Source organism: Eptatretus burgeri, chromosome 17, assembly GCF_056783735.1.
Source record: "Eptatretus burgeri isolate ZD-2024b chromosome 17, Ebu_testis_v1, whole genome shotgun sequence".
Classification (NCBI taxonomy): domain Eukaryota; kingdom Metazoa; phylum Chordata; class Myxini; order Myxiniformes; family Myxinidae; genus Eptatretus; species Eptatretus burgeri.
In genome coordinates, this window is record NC_140977.1 from 9307577 (window position 1) to 9325268 (window position 17692).

The 17692-nt window shown below is 47.0% G+C and overlaps 1 protein-coding gene and 1 long non-coding RNA gene across 2 annotated transcripts in view; both read left to right on the forward strand.

Moving 5' to 3' along the window:
• The window catches only part of LOC147009261 (uncharacterized), a 73879-nt gene that overhangs the window by 15231 nt on the left and 40956 nt on the right, over positions 1-17692 (forward strand). The gene's annotated exons all lie outside the window — the stretch shown is intronic.
• Positions 14625-16265, forward strand: LOC147009262 (uncharacterized). Its single transcript, XR_015052815.1, has 4 exons — positions 14625-15310; positions 15404-15562; positions 15823-15880; positions 16102-16265. It is a non-coding gene; the product is annotated as an uncharacterized LOC147009262 (long non-coding RNA).

Genomic DNA, 17692 nt, shown 5'->3' on the forward strand with positions numbered 1-17692 from the left:
TGTGCGGGATCGAGTGGGACCCATACATCTTCACAACACTCACACCATGGTCATCATCACATTTCTAGGTCATGGTCCTCATTTTAATCATGCAGGCTGAATCCCGTCGTGGCCGTGGGGTGGGTTACCACAAGATGATGGGGGCATCTCAGGTGCAAGCATGCCCACAGGTAAGCTTTAATCCAACCCAGACGTTTCTCCGCCCCGCTCCCTTTGATTCCCACCCCCCTGGTAGCCATCAGCTCTCATCCCGTATAACACACTGGAAGGGGTCTCACTGGCTCCTCTGGCCTTCCTGGGTCACCAAGGTCCTACCCGCCTTGGTCGCCCAACCAGACCCTCTCCCAGTTGCCTCCAGACACTGTCACCATTAGCCACCAGGTGGTGAATCTCCTTGAAGGGGGTCGCAATTCACGCTCACCGTGAGCTTCAGCAATCCCTGTGGACAAGCACATCATCCCCACCCACAAAACCCACATGACTCCCCCACCCCATCGGCCTTACATGTGACACCTGCATTTCTAACACTTCACCGACCATGACCTTCCCTGTTACCACACCATGTCCAATAAAAAATCAATGTGTGCACCATACATTTCACTTCTTAACTTAAAACAACTCACACAGCACTTCTCACCCGATCCACGCACCAGCCATTGGACAGCCACTCGTGCCCGCTTTGTTACCAATTACCCACTGTCCCGATTGTCACTCTAAAACCCAGCAGAACTTACAAACCCATGCCAATTTTCCCACAATTCATTTTTTTTTTTTTTCACCAAAGGAGGGCACTTCGCCACAATCTCAGCAGCCGAGCATGGCCGTATATGCTCATCCCAATCTAGTCTCCCCGACCCCCGACAGTGATCTCCGGACCCGACCTATGAAAGGGCATCTCGGATAGACCTGGCGGTTCAGCAGGAGGATTCACCCTCTCCGAGTCTAAAAGTCCATTGGAGGGTCCCTCCATCGCCGGGTACCGGCAATATCGTTGCATGTGTCCTCTTCGCCCGCACCGGAAACAACTCCCCATAAAAGGCCCCCGTGAGTAACGGTGAAATGTCTCTTCCGGTTCCGGACCCCCTCGGCCATAATCGAATTGCTCTATTGGCTGGGCTGGACCCCGCCGCTTTGGCGCACTAACTACCGGATTACCCTTTATCAAACTCGACAGTTTCTGGCAAATTTACTGAAACATTTGGGTCATGCCAATTTCTCCCAGCCCCCCTCCCTGATCCTGGATCTCCGCCTGTCGGATCGTCACTGATGGCCTCTCTGGAACCCGACCCGGCCGACTCCACGAGGCCAGCCTGGCCGCGCACTCGGCCACTCGGTGAACGGTGGGTGGATCCTGTAACTCCACTAGCGCTCGGACCTCAGGGTCAGGGAGAGCAGCTAAAAATTTCTCTAGTGCCAGTCTGTCCCATGCCTCCACTGTAAGGTCCCGATACGCGATCCTGACTGATTGGTAAATGTCCTGTGCCAGCTCCTGCACTGTCTCACCCGGCTTTAATCTGCGGTGCTGGAGCTGGGCCCACACCAGATCACAGTTTGCCGCGAACCCAAACCGACGGCTCAACGCCTCGCAAATGTGGGAGCTGATCAACATCCCCTCCGCGATCACGTTTAACACATCTGCGGCTGGTCCCCGCAACGTTGCCACCAAATTCCCTGTACGTTCCCGCTCATTCCACCCGTTTAGTCGGGAAATGCACTCAAATTGCGTCAGAAAAGCTTCAACACTCCCTGACCCGTCAAAATTTACCAGGGGGATCACTTTTACGGTGGCCCGCTTCTCAGTTTCTCCCTTGTCCGAATCCAGCCCAGGGATCAAACACCCTTGTGGCTGCGTATCCAATTTCGGAGCCCACTGTGGCCAAAGATGTTTTGTGGTGAGGGTCTCATGGGTCAATTTTGCCTCCTGTTCCAAACGTTGAATGGACCGATTCACCTCTTCCCGCAGGATCTTCTGGGCCCGCACAACCTCCTCCAAGGCTCCGTCGCGAGTTTGTAGCTGCTCCTCAACCAACCCGGACACTCTGCTTACAAAAGACGGCTCTACCAGGCCTTTATCCAAGACTTCATCTTGGCTCATAATTTTATCTTGTTCGTCCAAACGAGCCTCCAATCCTTTTACCTCCTCCGCCAAATTCATCCCTTGCTTCCTCAGCTCTCCCCACTCTTCAACTTGCAGCTGCATACGAGCATCCACACAGGCACGATGACGTTCCAGGCTTTCATCCACTTTATCAACCCGAATGTTCGTTGCATCAATTTTATCTACCAATTTTTTTCGTATATTTTCCCCCTCCAATGTAATTTCTACCTTTGTTTCCTCCAATCTATCCTCGAATTTACTTTGTATTTCTCCCAATTTAACATCCACACACTCCTGCATCTCAGTTTTCATTTTCTCCATTTTTTCCCCCAATTCATCCCTCATTAAATCAATCTGTGCACCCAACTGTACCCCCATTACTCCCAATTGATCTGTCATTTCTGCCCTCTGTGTCACGAATTGATTTTCTATTTGTGCCGTCATTTCTGCCATTTGTGCCCCCTGTGCCGTCATTTTTGCCCCCTGTGCTGTAATTGCACTCATTAAACGTTCCAACATTGTCCAGATCGTCATCGTGCCGGTTTCCGGCGCTGCCGGCTCCGTTACGGGCGATGAAGCACGGTCCATGCTCGAAATGGGGGAGGTTCCAACCCTACCCCCGTCTCTCCCTTCTTCACCCAGACTCGCTGCCAGACACGTGGCCTTCCTCCTCAAACATCTGCACATCCGCCATGGTGCAGAAGTCCCGTTTGCCGCCAATTAATTTAAATTTGAAAAATCCCGCCAAAATTTTCCCGCGCTCGTGCGCTTTTCTGAAGTAATTTTATATTCCAATTCGTGGCGAGATTTTAATCTTGGTATATTCTCCCGATACCAAATATAATTTAGAGGGGTTCGAACATCCAACACCCTGACACCAATGTGACGTCCACGGGACTTGAACAGTCCCGCCAACGTAGAATGAACCGAAACGATGGAGGCGGTTTATTTATTTATAACCCAAACATGGCGGTTCTAATCGCTCTACCGCAAACGGGACGAGGAAGGTGGCACGAGTCACTTTTCACTGAGTTGATGATGTTTATTTGTTTTTATTATTACCAGAAATAACAAGACTCGGCAAGAAGAGTGATCCGGGGCGATTCGACGGGATGGTGTGGGATCGGGCGTGGGGAAAAACACAGACAATTCCAATGAATATACAGTTCTCAATCCCTCTAAGGCGCCAAGCACACACACACACACACACACACACACACACACACACACACACACACACACACACACACACACACACACACACACACACACACACACACACACACACACACACACACACACAAAACGTAGCTATTTCTGGTGGTCAGGCTGGACCGTGGTGTGGACGCAACTGTCCCTGGATCGGCGTCGGACGAGCTGGCCTTGCTCTCGTCAGGGGGGCAGGAGAAACCGTGGTGCTGTCGACCTCCTGGTCTTGGCCCAAGTCCGCTCACAGCCGCCAGGGAACCAGTTCTGGCGCCAAGTTGCGAGCAGGAGAGGGAGGCAGGTCCGCCTGCCGTTCGACCCCGTACTCCGAGTCAGCAGAACCCCAGAGCCAACCAAGGTGAGGCACGAGGCTCAGCAAGGCTCCAAGACACGATGAAGAACACGATCGAATCAGCACAACAACAAGGACGCTCTCCGCGCAACAGCCTCCACACCAAAAAAACACGATCTTTTTGGTTGTAATCTTCTTCCTCTTCCTTTTCGACCCCGAACAGAACCTTTTTATCCTCCTGTCCTCGTCACTTCCAATCGAGCCGTTTATTGGCCCACCGCCGTCGCCTTCTGCCAATCGTGATCACGGGGCGGAGCCATCCGCTGCACTGTCCTGTGACGTCACGGCCAGTCTCCAGAGAATACCAAAAGGGGTATACGCAGACACACTTACCCTATTCCGTGTCCCTATCTAATTACGTGACAATTATAATTTCCCCCCCTTGAAGAAATGAACATTTACTAGACAACTTATCACCACTGAATTGCTACTTATTACATCGAGATCCTGGTAAACTCGAACAGCATGGCATACCTAATTAAACATCCTAATTACCCTTTGAATGCATACCCCCCCCTCAAACGTAACAATATATATATATATATATATATATATATATATATTTATATATATATATATATATATATATATATATATATATATATATATATATATATATATATATATATATATATATTGTTGCGAATTCGCGCCCGCCGGCGTTCGATCGGCCACGTAACTCGAATCACGACACGTCGCCCACCAGACGGACAATTCAGTCATGAACCTTAGGGAACTACCGCCCGGAGCCAGTCACAGGTGGGGGTTTAACCTCACCACGATCGTGTCAATTGCCCACCCATGCAGGATAGGGTTGCTTGCTAAATTCGACCTACATAAGTACCTGCGCGAGTGGTTGACCGGGCGATCGTACCACGCCACAGGCCGACTCCGGACACGAACCGCTTAAGCGGTTCGTTCCGTATTACAGGGATAACCGAGCGGAGTTATCGTCGGCCTTGACCGTTCCGATTAATTACCGGGCGTTTTAAACCCACTATCAATCCCTTACGTGATGCAAGATGGAGATTCAATAAAAGGAAGGAGACGAAACAAAGCGGGCAAACAGTTCACCAAGCAATGCACTTTATTCACACACACACAGACAAGCACGTATATACAGCCATACAGTTGTTGAGATCCAGGTGAGGTCCACAGTGATTAAGATCAAGCTTTGTTCCCACCGATCTTGGTAGAGAAGGGTTTATTACACATCAGACATATGCATATGGAGACAACAGGCTTTGAACACAATAGTCCACCCAGCCTAATCCTCTGGTGAGCTGTCTTTCGGCACTGCCTTATATTCAGTTTACTGCGACCTTTGAATAACTGTGTGTCAAAGAGGATTTATTACCATTCATTAATTTATAGCATTCTCCTGTCAGTACTGCTGATAAGAGAGCACAGAAAGTGCAGAAACAACACCCTTGATTCCCTTAAAGAATTTTCAAAGGTAGCCTCCTACATGTTGTTGGGCCTTAGCAGTTCTGGGCAGTGATCCAACAGATTCCAGGTAGCCTAGCTGCCCGATCAGCAAGGCCATTTCAAACAGTCAACAAGACCAGCTGTGTTGTAACAGTGCCAGCCCTTTGGCTGGAAAAACAAGTTCCTTGACAGTGCACAGATAAACATTGGGAAGATTTATCCTTTCTCCATTTCCAATTAAGAAAGAGTTTTAACCAAACACTAGTAGACATGTTTGGTTGCTGTTAGAGTACATACAATCCCCGACATTTCCCTCCTCTTGTTTCTTTGAAACATTTGCAAAAGAAACTACAAATGAAGAAAAGGAGCATCCGCAGGCCGGCAGGTCAGCAGATAGCAACCCCCAGTGGGTGGGCCATCCTTATGTTTAGCTCCAGATGGTCCAAGACGGTCGGGAGTTCCACCTGCGCCCCCTAGCCCAAAAGGGGGTTCCTACCCACTTTCCAACCGGTCCACTAACACCCCAAGTCTTCAACAAGGGAAATCGGGAAATATCGCAACATGTAAACATAGAATATAAGGAAGCCAAGCACTCCCAAAAGCTGTTCGTACAAGAATTGCTCATGGCTAAACAAGAATGAAGTTATACAGGAATATACGTTCCATTAAATATTTGATTACATATTGCCGCTTGATGAACTTCATGAACAACAAGTAAGGCAGTGTTAAAGTATATAAATGTAATGTTCTTTATGAACAAAGCAAAAAGATATTTGATAAACTGCAAGCCAGAGTATAATGAAGGCACAACTTGCCAGCAATTACCAACAAGGCAAATCAAATGGTATTTCTACCTAGCCCTTCAATTGGTGCAAGCAACGAAAGACATTCGTCCAATGTGAGTTGAAGCAATTGTTCATCACTCGGAGGAAGCCTGAGTAATGGATCGGCGACTACTGCAAGGTTACAATATGTTTCATTGTTCGTGGGTTGGGGTGACATGGGTGGGGTACATCGTATTGGAATGGGGGGGGGGTAGGTGTAAGTGCAGGGAGGTTTGAGGATGGCAGCAGTCCAGCAGTGTTCACCGGAGCCATCACCGTCTGTACTAGCTGGGTACTGGGCTTTGTTGTCCATCCTGAAAAACACTTTCCAATGGCCTTTTGGGCAATCACCTTGAAAAGCATCAGCAATATAAAGGCTGCCACGATGATTATCAGGATTGTTATAAAGAATCTTAAAACACTTCCTCCCCAACCCCCAAACAATCCCTTTAACCAGCTACTCATGTTATCATTACTGTAGTCTTTATATTTGCTCGCCTCTTTTCTTATGTGACCCGCGAGGTCATTAATGTTTTCTGAATTATCTGGGATGTACGTACAACACTCTTTGCCAATTACAGCACATGTTCCCCCTTTCTCAGCTAGAATCATGTCTAAAGCTATTCTATTTTGCATTACAGTAGTCCTTAATGCGACCAGCTCCGCGCTAATTTTTTCAAACCCATCAGCGGTATAGTTCCCCATTATTTCCAATGTTGATGCCATGCTGATAAGTTCTCTTCCTGCCACCCAGGCCCCATATCGGGGGAAAATTATCATTGCTGCATATGCCCCATCTGATATAGCTCTCTTACGTCGTGTTTTATCTATCCCAGAGAATGGATCAGTGATCAAACGCATGTGCGGTACGACATAAGAAAGATAACATGAACCGCCCCATTTGTTTGGCAGCCATGGGTAGGCTCTATACCCACACACAAAATATGTGCCATTAGATGCAACCTTCGGGTATGTTCCATTGTCTCCCTTCCTCTTGTCTGGTAAGTCATTTATCTCTATTGATATATTACAAGTGGAGTTCCCTGCCTGAAATCTGGCATGAGGCTTTGTCCAAGTAAGGCAGATAAACCCCATACGCTTATATGTGATTCTGAAGTATGGAGGTCTTTTCTTTAAATTAAAAGGGGGGTACCACGCACCTGTAAAGTCTACACATGATGAGTTACCGGTTGTTTTAGTCAAATTAAAGTTGTTGTACCAAGCAGCACCACAATAGTCTATTTCCTCAAATGGGATCACAGATAATGGCAAACCCGTTTGTGAGGAGTGCGGGAGATAAGCACACACCCAGCACTTAGTCTTATTACTCACTGTAGCATATTTGTGCGACAAAAGTAAGAATGTATTTATCCCATGTACTCCCAACTCGTGTAAATGTTCAGTGTGGTTCCCAATTGCTCTTTTCCCCCTCTGTTGGATGGGTTGGATTGTCCATTTATCAATTTGCCCTTCCACTTCCCAGCTTCCCATCCAGAAGGCAATTATAGCAACTAGGATTTGCTGTAATGGGTTCATTCTTGCACAACCTCCTCCTCTGTTGGGATGGCAAGTTTGCAGTGTGAAAAGTGTATCCAAGCAGGCTTACCTTCACACTTGAAAGTTCGTTGAGTAATCAGTAATACCTGGAAGAGTCTTCCCCAGGGCGCCCCTCCGCCAGAACACCTTGTTGGCTCCTCAGCTGGTGGGGGTCGGGTCAGGTTGTGGCCCCATATCGAGGTCCTCGGGGTCTTCCTCCCTGAGTTCGCTGTTAATTATTATGATGGCCTGGGTGAGGGGTGAGGCTTCACAGCATTTCTTTAGACAAATGGAAATGAGACGTTTGATCAGAAATACTCCAAAAATGATTCCCATGATGATTAGGATTGCTGCCCCTACCAGGCACAGTAACCAGTCTCCCCAGTCATGAAATATAGATCTCCACCCTGCGTAACCCTCCTTGCGTTCCACTCGATCGCTAGTGAGAGCTTCAAGCCTTATAGGTGAAAACACCTATAAGTGAAATGTGTTATTCTCCGGGAGGTTACTGTATTTTCACAAGATTTCACAACTGTACTCCAAAAGGGTTCTTTCGGGGCCCATGGAACTTGGGTAATTAGAGATGCGTGTTGACCCCATATGAATCCTATTTGTGCAAAGTGCCCCCGCTGGGTTTTGTCTTGCGTTTTGTTCTGCCAAGCCACTTCTGTCTTTTCTGCATTTTCTGACGTCCCCCCCTCCCAACGGGTTTTGTCATAGCATAAGACCATCTAATCGATTTTATTTCCTCGTTTCGTTCTATCAAATCGTAAGTTTCCTCGGCTTGGACGCAAGACAGTTCTATGAGCTGCTGTGGCTGGATGGTTGTCAGCCCTCTGGAAATGAGTGGTGCGGTCTTGCCAGGTTCCTTTGAAAATATCTTTACCTTATCTAGTTCTTGGTTGTATGTTTTCCCCAACCTTGCGTATTCACCTGCTTCCATTCTTTCTCCAGCCGCTCCCCTCCTATGTCGCTGTGGGGTTGGTACTGGTTCATTTCCGTGTCCCCCTTTGCCACGGAGGTGTATACGGTTTCTTTGGCTTGAGTGTGTTAGTGTGTTGCCTAGTGATAGGTCCCCCCCCCCCACAAAGGAGTAGTGTCAGTACCAGGAGTTGCATGTTGTGTCGTCAAAGGTTCTGTCACTGTCTCCGTTACTACAAGGTTTACAGCATACCACTGCACTGAACACTGCAGTCAACTGCAACATAATGACAAGTATTTGTGTAAAAGATTATTTTTAAATGGTACCTCCGTACGAGGCTCCCACCATGACTAGAGCTTGCAGGACTGGAAGTTGCTCTGGGTGCGTGGTGAGTTGATGTGAAGGCCGAAGACCTTACTGTACACTACTGTCGATTTTGATCACGCAAGCATACCTTCCATCCATCTCCTTGTCTGACGGCCAGTAAAGTGTTCTGGTGTTCGTTGCCCCATCTTGTGGTTCTGGGGCGCATCTCAATCTGTTCACCATTCTTCCTAACTCCCCTGCACTCTGTCTGTTACTAACTGCCATTGAGATGTGCGGTGTTAGTCCTTCTCTGTGCTTCATTAGTTCGCGCTCTCTGGCGGCTTGTTTCACCTCCACCGCCGCTCCTTCCTTCCCGATCCATCAGTTGGTTGTCATCAGAGAGCGTTTGACGGTGTAATCTCTATGTGCTTTGGCCACGTATTCATAATCCTGCCCTGTTTCATCATAGTCGACAGTGAGTGCAGTGCAAAGCCAATTCCATTCCTTCCAGATCGATGTCGTTGCTAAGCAACCATTCCTCTACATCCCTTTAATTCCACTTATGCTTCCCAAATCCAATGAATGTATCCTGACAGATAGAGGCTCATATAAAGACAACAGACATGCTTTTCTGTCCGCTTCCATACGAACAGCTCGACCCCGACAGGCAGAGAATCGAAACGCTCCCTCGTCAAGGCCCACAATGGCTGCGTGTTCAAACAGCACGAGCTCCGCCCGTAATTTTCCCCAAAAACACCGCCATCCTGATAAGTGCGTAGCCTACCAAACGTCCTTGTTCTTGGATGTCTGACATGTAAACAAGGACAAATGTGTCCAAGAGCCACGTCCTAAAGGTTTTGTCTTCACCAGAAGAAGAATAAGAAGAAGAACAACGCGGAGCTCTCTCAGAGCCGGCGTTCACGACGCGAGACGCGGCTAAAAGATAAACCCACATGAAATAAAATCCCTTCCTTGTTCAAAGCATTTAAATCCCCCTTTCCATCCATCCTAAATCCCTCGGTCCTGCGCCTCTTCCGCGTCTCTTTTTTTTTTTTTTCCGGTCACGAAGCCCAATCAACAACAACAACAACAACAACCGGAACAAACATATATATTACAGCCTTGTTTCAAAGCATTGTCGCTTCCATGTTCCGATAGCGCGTGCACTCGCCTCGAAACAAAAAATCGAGCGATGCTTTGAAACGTCAACGTTAATGTCCTTATTAATTAATTTTACCACAAAGCTATCTCTTTAAAATCTAGTTTGTCCACCATATTCAAGATCAGCCGCCTCGAGAAATTCTCGTACATTGCTCGACACACAGGCACGTTCACAGCAGGGTGTTAATTTCACTTTCAAGCTTATCAAAGCGTGCTGGGCTCATGCGTGGTTACGTCATCACGCACTCACATGAGCAATGCGTCTTATCAGCGCGTTGGTTTTTACGATCAAACTCACGTAACAATTATTTGACGACATCTCAAATACGTTCGTTTTAAATCGGAATTTTTACAGAATCCTAAGAAGGGCGTCCCCAAACTTTGTAAAATGTGCTAATCCATCTCGTAAACCCTCACGATAAGCTGTCCTTCGACGGGACGATTTCGTGCTTTCGTCGCGCCTGTTAAATCCCACGGCACGTCACGTGACTTGCAAAACCCCATAAAATAACAGTTTTTTTTCCCAGATTTACGAAAATCAAGTATAAAACATGCTTACTGACCCCAACAATGAAACCAGAATTGAAACTGACGTTAAAACGAACCCGTAACGTCGATCAGCCTTACGAAACATGCAAAGTGGAAACAGAACTGAATTTGAATTTGAAATCAAAATGATGCTCCGTGGAGACCATCCATTTATCACGTATCACGTACAGTGTTCAAAGCCAAAACAGCATACAGAGTTTATCGGACCATGAGAAAACCCAAACGTTGGTCCATTTGACATCCCACAGCACGAGTACTATAGGGAATTGTCACACATAATCCCCAAACTGTCTGCTGAAGTGGTTTTTATTATTCAATTCCCTATCGAGTTCACTCACACACACACACACACACACACACACACACACACACACACACACACACACACACACACACACACACACACACACACACACACACACACACACACAGACACAGACACAGACACAGACACAGACACAGACACAGACACGCAGACACACACACACTCACATAAACACACTCACAGACACACACTCACAGACACACACACTCACAGACACACACTCATAGACACACACTCACAGACACACACTCACAGACACACGCTCACAGACACACAGACACACACTCACAGACACACACACACACACACACACACACACACACACACACACACACACACACACACACACACACACACTCTCAATGACATTTGCCCATCACTATGAATTAACAACACGTGCAGAATCGGTCATCATCGTCCTTCCTCCGGATTTGGTGTGCGCAATTCACCTCGTCCAAAGTCTTCATATTTACGATGACGACCAATCATTATCTCCATACAAACATACAAGTTGTTCCACACATACAAGTTCCAGGTTGGAACACTCAACTTACGTCGAACACAAAACTCAACCTTCCCCACCACATTGTATTCACAAATACATCCAAACAGGTAACTCTACAAACAGCCCTTCTCCTGGCTCATTAACCTTGTGTTCTTTTCCCGTTGGTTCAAGATTCCCTCTGAATCGAATCGCTTACATCCTGTCTCACTTTGTGACTCCGTTAGCCACGCTGCAAACGCTCTCCAGTGTTTTCCACTTTCACCGATAACTTTAAGTGTTGTTCCTTTGGGTAACTCTATGTTCTTTGCAGAGTTATTCCCCATCTTTTGTTCTTATCTTACCAACCGCCTAATAGCTGTAAATCGTTTCTCCTTTTACGTCGGGACCGAAATCCCTTTCAATCAGCCGCCTTAAGCCTCAAAACCCAATGAAGGCCTCTAACCTTCCCTCTCTATGGTACAGGATTCCAACCTGTTCCCTCCTTATTTCACACGGATATCTTTATCCTCTATTGATTTTGACGTCTTATTTCCCATATTTCCTTATTTCACTGATCCTTCCTAGAGTTTTCTTGGGCCGGGTTAGTGTTCTCCGCCTGGGGTGTTTCTTCACACTCCCAATGCACACTTCCCGCTCCCTCACCCTCCCAACGGGGTTTTCACACCTTTCCCTCCCCTCAATCTCCCGTTCGGATCCTGGCCCTGGCGTATTCTTGGGTCTCCCCCACTGTCTCCCAAAGGAGTGTCCTGGGGTTCCCCTCAACCTTCCAATGGGCCCTTACCTTCCCGGGTACCCCTTTCCGATGTGCAAATAAACCTCCTTCTCCCCTGGTTCGTTTTGTAAGGGCAAGGACAGATCTCAGAGAGCAACGAGTATCCCCAGTGTGAGAAAGGAGGCAGCTTTCTTAGCTTTTCCTTAAGCTGGCCGGCTCTTTCCTCCTTTGTCTCACCAGGGCTCTCGAGCTCCTCCTCGATCCGGCTTGCCCCCTGCTCGCTGCGCCAATTGTTGAGATCCAGGTGAGGTCCACAGTGATTAAGATCAAGCTTTGTTCCCACCGATCTTGGTAGAGAAGGGTTTATTACACATCAGACATATGCATATGGAGACAACAGGCTTTGAACACAATAGTCCACCCAGCCTAATCCTCTGGTGAGCTGTCTTTCGGCACTGCCTTATATTCAGTTTACTGCGACCTTTGAATAACTGTGTGTCAAAGAGGATTTATTACCATTCATTAATTTATAGCATTCTCCTGTCAGTACTGCTGATAAGAGAGCACAGAAAGTGCAGAAACAACACCCTTGATTCCCTTAAAGAATTTTCAAAGGTAGCCTCCTACATGTTGTTGGGCCTTAGCAGTTCTGGGCAGTGATCCAACAGATTCCAGGTAGCCTAGCTGCCCGATCAGCAAGGCCATTTCAAACAGTCAACAAGACCAGCTGTGTTGTAACAGTGCCAGCCCTTTGGCTGGAAAAACAAGTTCCTTGACAGTGCACAGATAAACATTGGGAAGATTTATCCTTTCCCCATTTCCAATTAAGAAAGAGTTTTAACCAAACACTAGTAGACATGTTTGGTTGCTGTTAGAGTACATACAATCCCCGACACAGTCATGCAACAAAAGCAAATGCAATACGATGCAGAGCTACAACCGAATAAAAGCAAAGGTTTATTTACATGCACTTAAACAGTTTCTACTTTACAAGACACGGCGCCACAGCATACATTCAACCCGAAAGAAAGAAAGCCACCCTCATAGGCGAGGAGGCAGACAGGTCCGTAGACCAAATGTACGTGGATCCTGGAGGATCGGCCAGGTTTACGAGACCGGGGAGGTCTTACCGGCGTCCTTGTGACGCGATGGTGGGCAAGCCGCAATGTTCGCGCAGCTGCACCCCGACTCCGTGGCCCTGGCATGGTCGGCGAGTCCTCTCCAGCGTGCTCCGCGCGAGCGGTTTTGTTGGCACCACATTTAGGGTGGGGGAGGAACGGGGGCCCCCTCGGCACTATTTCAGCGCGAATTGGGGGGGGGGGAAATCGCTGATGCTCAGGGAGAGGGGCATGGCTGGCTGGCTTGGATCCCGCGACGAGACGAGCGACCCCCACACCGCAACCGCGTTGCTGACTTCCGTCTTCCCTCCAACTCCTCCGCAACTTCTCTCCAACTCTTCTCAAACTCCTCCCAGCTCAACTTCTCTCGAACTCCTCCCAGCTCAACTCACGCGCGCGAGTCGCCTTGCGCTCGCATCTTCATAGGTCTCAGGAGGAGCCCATATGCAAATATTCGGATGAAAACGCGATTGGAGGCGGGGCCACGCCACCCTCTGTTCAGCCATTGGTCGGGCAGAAAGGGGGCATGAAGCATTCCTGATCCGAATTCTGCTCGTGGAGAATCCACGTTCATCGTGCTTGGAGGCGGGGCCATACCGCCCGACGCTTTCCCATTGGACGGAGAAAAAGGGGCGTGAAGCCTTCTGGATCCGAATTCTCCCTCGGAAAGGCCGCCATTCGCGCTCGCGGCTCGATGCGTTTGGCACCGATCGCTGAACCGGCCCTAGACAGCCCGACGTTCGGTGTTCACAGGTGGTGCGGTTGGTAGTTGGGGTGGTCGTGGTTGTTGTGATGGTGGCATGGTTGGCGTTGTGGTTAAGGTGGTTGTTGTAATGGTGGTTGAGACGTGGTTGGTTCAAAATAACGACAGAAAAGAAAAAGGGCTATCTCAAAGCGTCGCAGCCTCGATGAATCACACATATTCCCTCTATACAATGGGTTTGGGCTAACTAGACATGGTCTTATCGATATATCTCACCTGAGGACTCTTTATGGTGTAATGCGAATTTCCACAACCGTAACAATATTCACAGCAATTCACAGCCGCGCACCTTCGGCATGACGTCATGGCAGCTGTTCGCGTCCCTTGTCCCTCTTGGACGGCACCATCTGGCAGGGATTCACCCTCCTACCGGATTCCAACCATACACGCAGCTATGACGTCAGTAGGGTGAATATACTGGTTCTAGCTCACTTTTCCCCATGTAAATGAATGGGGGATTTTCAGCGATTCCCTTTTTTTTTCCCCTAAAATAAACCCCCTTTTTATCCGTTTTTCCCTGCTGTGCAGGGGTTTGGCTTTTTGTGAGGCAATGTTTTATGGTCGGATGCCCTTCCTGGACGCCTCTTACAACACAGGGATATGGTACACCTATTCTAACCGGGGCATACACCGGGACCAGTATACTGGTACTCATTTCGCCGACCTCGGAAAGATGACAGGCTGAGTCAACCCCCTGGTGTTAATTCAGCAGCTGAGCGGGATTCGAACTCGGGACACTGGGATCCCAAGCCGCCACCCTAACCACTAAGCCAACACCAGGCTTTGTATATATATATATATATATATATATATATATATATAACCAGGCTATCCCAAGGTATATTTATTTGTCTCCCCTTTTAACCTGGAGGTTGATCAGCTCACTCATTGAACCTATAAAGATTTGTTCATTCTCAAATTCCTTCAATAGTTTAATTTTCTTTGCACAATAATCCCCATCTAAAATATTGACAAACAAAACATTTGAATCTTTATATTTTTTAAGATACCCCTTTTGTGCCATTACGAAATGATAAACTTCTCTTAATGATCTCATCTGACCACCGCCCGAGTTGCAAATCATTTTTGTGTATAAACCACGCCATAAAAAAGTTTTGTTTCAAATGTTTTCAGTTCATGCCGTGAAAATGAGGAAGTGTTTTTTGACACGGTCGTGCTGTGTGGTTTTAGACAGTCATGCTGTGAAAAAATAGGAACTATTCTGTGAGACAAGGTCTCGTGTTTATATTTTATCTCAGAACACGAACTGAAAACATTTGAATCAAAACCATTTTAAGTATGTTTTGTAAATGATTCATACAATCGCCCAGTTATTTTCCAAGCTGTCATTTCCTGTGGCCGCACCCAATGCTTAGGGAATTTCCTCGTCGTTGCCTTATAAGTGATTCACCAGACAAAGTTTCTGCCAGACGGGATTTTCATTTTTACAACTGAGACATGGGCGATCTTTCTTCCGATGAAGACAAAAGCTTACTACAGAGTTGGTAAGTTTGTGTATGGTTTTCTCTTTGAACGATGAAGCAAATGATTATTAATTAAATCATGATAATTCTGATATATATATTTTTCCCTGACAGGGCATTGGAAGAAATTGAGTTTACATATCACGACGTGGTTCATGAAATTAATACTCTTATTGAAGAGATCAATGATTTTAGAAGAGAATTGAAAGACATTTACAATGAGTGGCATGAAGTCTTATCACGTCCTCTCATCTCGAAGGAATTAAACCAATGGTGAGACACGTGTGTGTGTGTCTGTCTTTCTACCTACCTCTCTCTGCTCTTATTGAAGAGGTCAATGATTTATAATGACTGGTCTCTGATCTCGAATGAATTAAACCAATGGTGAGACACGTGTGTGTGTGTCTATGTGTGCGTATGTGTGTGTGTGTGCGTGTGTGTGTGTGTGTGTGTGTGTTGCTTTCCCTGTCTGTTTGTATCTCTCTCTGTCTGTCTCTTCATCTATACCCTTGACTTATTATTTTTTTTTTCAGCACTATCGCACAACATCAGCTGTTGAAGCAATCTTGTACAACACATGATTTTCTGGAGGTAAATATTTCTGAATTATTATTATCATTCTCTCTTTAGAATGTCGTCTAATGTTGGTTGCATCATTAGTTTGGACGCAGTTTTGTCAGTACACTGGAATTAATTTTATTGACCTTGAAAGGATGACAGGCTGAGTCGGCCTCCTGGTGTGTTAATTCAGTGGTCAACGAGGCTTACTCATATTACCATGTAATTATTATCCACTTTTTGTTTCAAAACAGAATATGGTGTCTGAGTTTCGAAATCACAAGACATCTGGAGAAGATTGCTGGGAAAGATTATACATTCTCGCAAATGAATATTTAATATTTTCAATATTAATAAATTATATTTGTTTTGTATACAATTACTTGATTCTGAATTACAAGAAGAGGATCAAGACATGAACGAGGGGGGGGGGTGGGGGGGGGGGGGGGGGGGGGTAGGTGCGCTCCCCCAATGACCCATCACCCCCTCATCCCATCCCTCCCCTCCCCATGTGTGTGTGGGGAAGGGTGGGGGTGGGATGAGGGAGGTGGTGGGTCAAAGGTGGGGGCGCACAGGGGGATGAGGGGGTGGGGCTTATGTGGGTGGGGCTTGCGTGGGTGGGGCTTGTGTGGGCGGGGCTTGTGTGGGCGGGGCTTCGGTGGGAGGGGTGTGTGTGGGTGGGGCTTGTCTGGGCGGGGCTTATGTGGACAGGGTTTATGTTGGCAGGGTTTATGTGGACAGGGTTTATGTGGGCAGGGTTTATGTGGGTGGAGCTTGTGTGGGCAGGGTTTATGTGGGTAGGGTTTATGTGGGTGGAGCTTGTGTGGGCAGGGTTTATGTGGGTAGGGTTTATGTGGGTGGAGCTTGTGTGGGAGGGGTTTATGTGGACAGGGTTTATGTGTGTGGAGTTTTTGTGTGGAGCTTGTGTAGACAGGGCTTATGTGGGAGGGGTTTATGTGGGCAGGGTTTATGTGGGCAGGGGTTTATGTGGGTGGAGCTTATGTGGGAGGGGTGAATGCGGATGAGGTTTGTGTGGATCAATGGATGGGTGGAGAGATGGGTGGATGGGTGGATGAGTGGAGCTTGTGTGGATGGGTGGATAATTTTTTAATTAAATAAACATGTTGTGTGTGGGGAACTAATTAACTAATCACTAATTATGTGAATATGATGAATATGGGTGGAGCTTGTGTGTATGGAGCTTGTGTGGAGCTTGTGTGGAGTTTTTGTGTGGAGCTTGTGTGGGGTTTGTGTGTGGTGGGGTTTGTGTGGGGTTTGTGTGGGGTTTGTGTGGGCGGGGCTTGTGTGGGCGGGGCTTGTGTGGGTGGAGTCAAAAAGGGGCGGAGTCAAAAAATTTCAATTTATTGGAGCTTGTGAGGGGTTTGTGTGTGGTGGGGTTTGTGTGGGGTTTGTGTGGGCGGGGCTTGTGTGGGCGGGGCTTGTGTGGGCGGGGTTTGTGTGGGTGGAGTTAAAAAGGGGCGGAGTCAAAAAATTTCAATTTATCTTTGTCTTTTGTAATTCCTGTGAATAAAATGAACCTAAAATCTCTTCCCCTTCCAAATCATATATTTTATAAGTCCAAGGAACCGTATCTATTACATCAACAATTTTAAAAAGTTCTTTCGTCCATCGTTCAGTAAAACCTTTTTCAAAATGAGATTTCCACCTATATATTCTTACGATATCACCAACTTTGAACTTAGGTTTTCTGACATTAATCTCTTTTTCATATTTTAATTTTGTAAATGTTTCTGATGGTTTCATATTTGTTGACGTGTGAATCGTGTCATTATACTTATCCACAATATCCTGAATAAAAGATGACCATTGTTGTGAACCGAGTTG